This window comes from Triticum dicoccoides, chromosome 4A, assembly GCF_002162155.2.
Source record: "Triticum dicoccoides isolate Atlit2015 ecotype Zavitan chromosome 4A, WEW_v2.0, whole genome shotgun sequence".
Classification (NCBI taxonomy): domain Eukaryota; kingdom Viridiplantae; phylum Streptophyta; class Magnoliopsida; order Poales; family Poaceae; genus Triticum; species Triticum dicoccoides.
The window spans coordinates 96,711,905-96,720,764 of NC_041386.1; the positions used below are offsets into that span (position 1 = coordinate 96,711,905).

General features: G+C 43.4%; 1 long non-coding RNA gene across 4 annotated transcripts; it reads right to left on the minus strand.

Moving 5' to 3' along the window:
- Positions 1–4,966: 4,966 nt before the first annotated feature.
- On the minus strand, positions 4,967–8,547 carry LOC119285198. 4 transcript variants are annotated; one of them, XR_005139391.1, is made up of 6 exons: positions 8,155–8,547; positions 7,249–7,323; positions 6,808–6,918; positions 6,473–6,557; positions 5,724–5,984; positions 4,967–5,241 (listed from the first exon to the last, which is right to left on the minus strand). It is a non-coding gene; the product is annotated as an uncharacterized LOC119285198 (long non-coding RNA). The 4 variants fall into 4 exon arrangements; XR_005139389.1 differs by having other exon boundaries at positions 8,061–8,547; XR_005139390.1 differs by having other exon boundaries at positions 6,808–7,323.
- Between the last annotated feature and the right edge of the window lie 313 nt (positions 8,548–8,860).

An 8,860-nucleotide genomic window follows, 5' to 3' on the forward strand; every position in this document is an offset into this window, starting at 1 on the left:
CCGCCGGATCTCGCCACCGCCGCCGTCGCTGGTTTTCGCCCGAGAACCGATAATAAACTCGCAAAGCCGCCGCCGTTTTTTAAACCCTAGATCAGTTTTTTAGATCGGTTCGGTTTTTCTCCGATTTTCTCGGCTTAGGTTATTCAACGAACGTTCGTTCGTTAGTTTGTTTTAATGAACACTTTTCGCCCGTTCGTCTCTGTTAACAAACGTTCGCACCGTAGTATTTTTCTTTTTATTTTATTTTTGGCCAGGGATCTATCCACGATTATTTTTATCGCGGATTAGCCCCTGATCTTCAAACCCTCGCAACTTTTTAACCGTTCGTCCAAATCCAGTGAAACCAACGCCAAAATCTCCGTCTCGAGCCCCTCTTTCCAATAGTGAAGGATTACCCTGGTGTATTTCCAGAGGAGCTACCAGGAATGCCGCTGGATCGAGACATTGAGTTTTTGATCAAGCTGTTGCCAGGCACTAGACCAATATCAAAGAGACCATACCGGATGCCCACAAATGATCTGGAAGAGATTAAGAAGCGGATTAAGGAGTTATTGGAGAAAGGTTACATTCGACGATGTTCGTCACCGTGGGGAGCACCAGTACTTTTGGTTGAGAAGAAGGATGGATCTTTGAGAATGGTTGTTGATTATCGTGCACTAAATGAAGTGACGATCAAGAACAAGTGCCCACTGTTGATGATCAATGATTTGTTTGATCAGTTGCAAGGAGCTAAAGTATTCTCCAAGATCGATCTATGATCAGGATACCACTAGTTGAAGATCCGAGAACAGGATATAACTAAGACAGCCTTCACCACAAGGTACGCATTATACGAGTACACGGTTATGTCATTTGGATTGACCAATGCCCTTGCCTACTTCATGAGTATGATGAATAAGGTATTCATGGAGTTCTTGGATAAGTTTGTTGTGGTATCCATTGATGATATCTTGGTATACTCGAAGAATGAAGAGGAGCACAAGGAGCATTTGCATCTAGTTCTCGAGAAGCTCAGGGAACATCAGTTGTATGCTAAGTTCAGCAAGTGTGAGTTTTGGTTAAAGGAAGTTGGATTTCTTGGCCATGTTATATCAGGAGAAGGTATAGCAGTGGATCCTACCAAGGTTCAGTCTGTCACTGAGTGGTTGGCACCCACCTCAGTTGGAGAGATCCGCGGTTTTCTTGGACTCGTGGGATACTATCGGAGATTCATAGAGAACTTTTCTAAGATTGTGAAGCCCATGACGGAGTTGCTGAAGAAAGACGCTAAGTTTAAATGGACAGAAGAATGTGAGGCAAGTTTTCAGGAGTTTAAGAAAAGTTTGGTTACAGCCCTAGTGCTGATTCTGCCGAATATACGCAAAGATTTCGAAGTGTATTGCGACACTTCTCGCTTAGGACTTGAAGGTGTACTTATGCAGGATGGAAGAGTTGTTTCATATGCCTCACGTCAGCTTCGACCGCATGAGTTGATTTATGCCATGCATGATTTCGAGTTAGCAGCTGTAGTGCATGCACTCAAGACCTGGAGACATTTTCTTATTGGAAATTGTTGTGATGTGTACACGGATCATAAGAGTTTGAAGTACATTTTCACACAGAAGGAGCTGAATCTCAGGCAAAGGAGATGGTTGGAGCTTATAAAAGATTATGACATGAAGTTGCACTATCATCCAGGCAAGGCCAATGTCGTAGCAGACGCTTTGAGCCGGAAGGGTTATGCCAATACCCTCATAAGAGGAGGATTACCAAAGGAGTTGGCTGAAGATCTCAGGGAGCTACGTTTGGAGATAGTCCCTAGAGGTTTTGTTGCAGCATTGGAAGTTCTGTCAACAATATTAGGAAAGATTTGAGAAGCTCAGAAGGATGATAAGGAAATTGCTGAGATAAAAGAGAGGATGAGCAAAGGAAAAGCCAAAGGTTTTCGTGAGGATGAGCACGATACCTTATGGTTTGAGGACCGTGTTTATGTGCCCAATAATGCAGAGATCAGGAAGTTGATACTTCAGGAAGCTCATGACTCGCCATACTCGATACACACTAGAAACACCAAAATGTATTTGGATTTGAAGGAGCGTTTCTGGTGGACGGGTATGAAGAAGGATATTGCCGAGTATGTAGCCGTATGTGATGTATGTCAAAGAGTGAAGGCAGAACATCAGAAGCCAGCAGGAATACTGCAGCCGATGCCGATACCTGAATGGAAGTGGGATAAGCTTGGCATGGATTTCATCACCGGATTTCCTAGGACCCGATCAGGATATGATTCAATCTGGGTAGTAGTGGATCGTTTGACCAAAGTGGCTCACTTTATCCCAGTGAAAACCACCTATACGAGTGGGAAGTTGGCCTAGATATATATGACCAGGATCGTATGTCTGCATGGAGTTCCGAGGACCATCGTATCAGATAGAGGAACACGGTTTACCTTGAAGTTTTGGAATCAGCTGCACTAGACTTTGGGTACCACGCTAGAGTTTAGTACAACCTTTCATCTGCAGACATATGGATAGACCAAGAGAGTCAATCAGATTCCGAAGGACATGTTGAGAGCTTGTGCGCTAGATTATGGATCTAGTTGGGATGATAATTTACCTTACGCGGAGTTCTCATACAACAACAACTATCGAGCCAGTTTGAATATGGCCCCTTTGAAGCTTTATATGGAAGGACGTGCCGGACACCGTTGATGTGGGATGAAGTTGGAGACCGTCAGTTGTTTGGACCAGATTTGATCATAGAGTCCGAAGAGAAGGTTAAGTTGATTCACGATAGACTCAAGGTAGCTCAGTCCAGGCAAAAGAGTTATGCAGACTCGAAACGCAAGGAGGTAGTCTATGAAATCGGAGACAAAGCGTATCTTCGCGTGTCACCTCTGCGAGGAGTTAAACATTCTGGAGTTAAGGGAAAGTTAGCCCCGAGATTTGTAGGACCATACCGAGTTTTGGAACGTATGGGAGAAGTGGCCTACAAGTTGGAGTTACCTGAAGGACTGTCAGGAGTTCATGATGTGTTTCACGTTTCCTAGTTGAAGAAGTGCCATGCTGAGATAGCCGATATTCCTCTGAGAGATACAGTGCCCCTGGAGGAAATTCAGTTGGATAGTGATTTGACGTACTAGGAGAAACCAGCAAGATTCTCGAGTTTGCCAACCGAGTTACACGCAGCATGGTTATCAAGTTTTGCAAAGTTCAGTGGAGCCACCATACCGAGGATGAAGCCACCTGGGAATGAGAGGAAGACCTACGGAAAGACCACCCACACCTATTTTCTAGCCAACCCGAATCTCGAGGGTGAGATTCACCTTAAGGGGGGTAGGTTTGTAACATCCCACATTTCAATTTGGAATGTTATGCATAGGTCATCATATGCATATCATATTTTTAATTGCATTTTTGGTTTTTGATCCTAGAAACTCTAAGCAACTCAAGGACCCACAGAGAGAGTTGGGGATTTCATTTATTTTCATATTTGAATTTTCCTCAAATATTGAAAAGAGGATCAATTTGGTTCTAATTATTTTTCTCTCCAAAAGTATTTCCAATACAAAATTAAAGAGAGGAGATAATATGACTTCTCTGAAATAAAAAAATATTGGAGGAAAAATATTTAAAATCAAATAAATACTTTATTTCAATTTTATTTGTTATTTTATTTGAATTAGAAAATATGCATTTTTTGAAATTTGCATTTTTGGGCCAAGAAAGTGTTCACTATGTTCTAAATATTCTATTTAGATGGTGAAAATTGTTTTTGGCATTTTTAGAAATTTTTTATATTTATTTAGGATTTTTCCTTTTGGCGGAATTGTTTAAAAAAAGACTCCCGGACCGAACTGGGCCGAGGCCTAGCCGGACCGGTCGCGCCATCGCCTCCCTCGTGCCGCACCGTCGCCGGCACGAACGCAGAGGCAGAGTCCAAGCCGGACTGCACCTCGGGCCGGCCCCCTCCCCAAGTCAACCGCCGGCCCTCCCACTATAAATGTTGCCGCCCCGCCCTCCTCTGCCCTCGTCCCGCCCCACCGCCGCAACCACCGCCGCCGCAGCCGCCGCCCCGAGCTGCCTACTGCTGCCGCCGCGCCGCGCCGCCTGCTGCCCTGCCGCGTCGCGGAGCGCCGCCTCACCTCGCCACCCTGTTGACCCGCGCCGCCGCCGGATCTCGCCGCCGCCGCCTATTTTCGCCCGAGAACCCGTAACAAACCCGCAAAGCCGCCGCCGTTTTTTAAACCCTAGATCGGTTTTTTTAGATCGGTTCGGTTTTTCTCTGGTTTTCTTGGTTTAGGTTATTCAACGAACGTTCGTTCATTAGTTCGTTTTAACGAACACTTTTCGCCCGTTCGTCTCTGTTAACGAACGTTCGCGCCGTAGTTTTTTTCTTTTTATTTTATTTTCGGCCAAGGATCTATCCACGATTATTTTTATAGTAGATTAGCCCCTGATCTTCAAACCCTCGCAACGTTTTAACCGTTCGTCACTACACCACGATAGAGCTTCCGTGAGTTGTAGCTAACACCAATGCTGACAGAAAGATGAAAGAGTCGGAGGACTTGCTGTGAGCAAAGGTATTGCCGACAGTTGTTTACTTCCCGACACTTTTTTAGTCGCCATACACCCTACCTACGCCGACAGATGGTATGTCCACATACACCCTACATATGCTGACACTTTATAAGAGAACATACACCCTACCTTTGCCGATAGATAGCGTGTCCACATACACCCTACTTATGCCGACACTTTATTAGCCACATACACCATATCTATGCCAACAGATAGTCTATCAGACTACACCCTACCTACACCGACAGATATTGCCTTTTGCCGACAGATAAATTGCCGGTAAAGACATGCAGCCAAAACAATATATACAAGCTCTAAACAGATGCAATCATTATCCGCACATCTAGAAGCAGGTTCAAGATGAACACATACTGTACAACAATGAAATATATTCACAAACGTGCATATGACAAACACATCAATCTTGACAAAGCATAGTTTTTACCATCTTAACAATCATCCAGAACACACAAGTCACAAAAAGATAGCGCTATTTGCTGGTATGAGAGACTTCAACTAGATGGTCCAGAACATACAAGTCTGTATCCACATGCACAAAATGCAAGCTCCGAAATAACAAAACAACAAATGGTCTAGAAGACACATAAGATCCATGATTACAAGTTGATTGGTCCATAAACGCCACAAAGTCATCACGTCCATGCACCAGTTGGCCAAGTGCCTGAAATATTTTCACAAAAAATTGCCAAGAAAGTGGAATCAGCTCAAGGTGTTCAAAGCTCATTTGTGGATTAACACAGATTCGATCAATAAATCCTCATGATATCATAGTTAACAATATAGTTTCTACAAAAGTTATTATTTGCTCACATAGTACTATATAGAACTATTTTCCTGTGCTTGCAGTTTTATCAACAATAAAGGTATTGACCATCTGAAACAGAGAGCATACAACCTAGTAGCTTATTTTATAGCCTATTACATATGCATTTACTGAAGAAAGGACAAACTCTTTCACAACCTCTCTAGATTTTCATGATTAAGAGCTACATAACCATGGATAAAAAAGGAAACAATGACACATATATACACAAGCAATTTAGTGTCAACATATATAGGCCAGGAACCTTGTAAAGTGACATTTTAGAAACTGTTCTTATGCAATAGCATGTAAGCTAATTACTACTGAAACAAAAAATGTACCTAGGAGTTGAGGTACCCGGCGAGGTAGCCATCCGTTCGCCACCGATTTCCCATAATAAGTCATGGTCCTGGTTCCCAGCGAGGTAGCCTTCCATCCACCATTCGTTATCTGTTGCATGTGGGTGACCATGGTTCCCAGCGAGGTAGCCTTCCATCCACCATTCGTTATCTGCTGCATGTGGGTGACCATGGTTCCCAGCGATGTAGCCATCTGCTCTCTGCCCATTGCCCACACAGCATGCTGGTGGTTGTGGTTCCCAGCTATTGTCAGCAAGAATAAATGGATTAGTAACTTGTTTCTCAGTGTCGAGCATTGTAATGATGACAACTGTATGTAACTGCACTAATTGCATCTATTTTTTACTCTATAATTATGTGCAATTGGCATAGGCATATCAAGGTACAACACTGAATTTAAGAATAAAAAGTACAGGACTGAGTCAGTTTAATCGCTCAAATATCACTCAAGTCAAAGAACAACATCTCTACGGCATGTAGAGTTAATTTCCAAGGCATGGAGTATTAAAAAATTATCGAACTAAGCAGGTATGTACTGCTTTTTATCGGCCAAAAAAGGGTTCATTGGTTCAGGGCCCTATTGCTTCTATTCTAATACGTAGCTGCTTTGGGAAGACATCAATATGAATAAAGCCGATAAATATAGTATGCATGCAGATAGATCCTACATACAGAGAAACAAATCATGCCATCTTGTAACTTCTAAACACACTAAAAGGCTAAAAGCATACCTGTACAGATAATTGACCATGATACCACCACTTTGTTCAACGCCCTTCTCGGATTGTCAGCCATCCAGTTTATTCTCTCAACCATCTACCATAAAATAAAAGTAGTGTCCAGCTGTTATGTAATGCCCACTGAATTGTTTCAAATACCGGTCATGAGTTCCACAATAAACATTAGCAGAGCATTCCCTAATACAACAGAGCCACAGTTACAACGGCTAGTGCATGCAGTAGTGAATTTAAATTACACATGACACAGTCGCAGGACAAACTGAGCCATTCAGTTGCAAACTACCCTCTACACTTTGAAATAAGCCATTCGGGGTGCAGAGACTTACTTAAATGGCAAAGACCTTGGTGTTCAAGTTGTGGGAGTGGTGCAGAATGTGGACTGGTCGCAGACAGATTTCAAGGTTGTTCTATAGATCCCACCCACAGTATCAGATCAGCTGAAACAAAGCAACCCAATTTTAGTTGACAGAGTTAAAAGTAGGCACATAAACCATAGCAGTAGTATAAGGGGCTCATGGAGAGTAAGAAGAAGAAGGACCAGTGCCTATTCAGTTCCAAGTGGACCCGCCACGCGTTGACTGAAAAATAGCTCATGTGCCAAGATAGTAAGCTGATACATATTTAAATTGTTTCTCATAAACTGAACCTTCATTTCTCGAGCCTAGTTTAAGATGATGGACTAGTTGAACTGGTCAACAAAAAGGAAACCCTGTACAAGCATCAGGATGGCAAAATGATGGATCCATCCATTCCATTTGCAGACTTACCACGTCATATTCTGAAATGGATTGTATAAGATAAATGAGGGCCCATCGGTGCCAGCGGCATGCCTCTAGCACAACCTGAAAATAAAACAATGAAGCTTATCATCATATTATTATATGCCAGTGATCAAACTTGCATGGAGCCACATACTGAATCTAAAGGTCAAACAAAGGTGAAGACATGACATAAAGCATAACCATGTTGTAGATCAGCAATCAAGCTTACAACGCAACAATAAGATCCAGTGATAAGTTCCCAAGGTTTACATAGGATTTATATTCAGATGGTCCAGACCAGTATTAAAACAGGACACCAGACCAACAATTTCCTACATGTGCATTCATTTTCCCAATGACATATATATGCCATTGTCTCTATGACATTTTATATGTCTGTGTCTTTCTTGTGTCTCCAAAATAAAATCAAGGTTTACTTTTACACTATTTTGTTGAACTTCACGCACCAACAGAAGTATTACTTGATGCCTGACAAAATAGTCGCACATCACAAATTAACCAAACAAAGTAACTGAAATTTTTCACAGAGAACTAAATGCATTAATAGTCTGCAATGAGAACAATAGTGCATCAACATTAGAGTTAAACCAGATCCATAACAGAGTAACTGGAAAAATTCAGATCCATGGCATTTTTAGAGAAATAAAGCATCACAGAACAGACTACAGCTTGTCAGACCAATCTAATAGATACAACCAACTAGGCAGGCATATGAGAAAGACAAAAGATAATTTTTCCTAGGACGCAACATAGCACAAATTATTCCAGAGAGGCTAAGGATGCAACAGACCACATACAACAGAAACGGGGGTACATGCCAATATGCAAACTTATGTAGTCGCCGAGGGTGAGCGTTGCTGTTGGTGACGAGTAGACGAACTTTGCAGAAACCTTTCAAGACATCGCGCTTTTGGTGGCGGCGTGGGCGCCTGGTCGAGCTTGCTGGAGACGAGATCCTTCCCTGAGAGGAGCAAGAGGAGGGCGCTGTCTTGGACCTCAGCTAGCGGTGGGCGGTGAAGGCCCCGGCGGACGGGGCTGTCGACGGCCGCGGCACTGGGGAAGGCATGCAGCGATGGGGTTAGGGGAAATGGGATATTCTCACCACCATCGGTGGGGACTCGGGCCAACGAAGATGCCCATGTGGTGGCAGCGAAGAGGCCAAGGGAAGGCAGGCAATGCAGGGGCGGGAGCTCGAGGCTATGGCCGCCGGTGGCGGCAGGGACGGGTCCGAGGACGGCGGCGGCGGAGGAAATTGGGGGCAGGGGCGGGGCGGATAGGGTTAAAGTGAGAAGAATTCCTTATTTAACATTATTTTAAATTTCGTTTCCCTATTTAACACTGAAGAAATATTTCTTCCCTATCTAACACCAACTTTAAATTTTGTTCCTAATATAATACTTTCGTCCATTTTTTGACCTAACGGTGTTTAATGACACGTAAAATGACAAGTTTACCCCTGATTCTGGCTGAAAAACTTCTCAAGACATGGTGGTGGGGACGTCGAAGGCGCAGCGGACAGGAGCGGACGAGTGTTGCGTGAGCCCGTGGTGAAGTGTCAGTTTTAGAATGCCAAGTCGATTCACCCAAGTAGCGCACG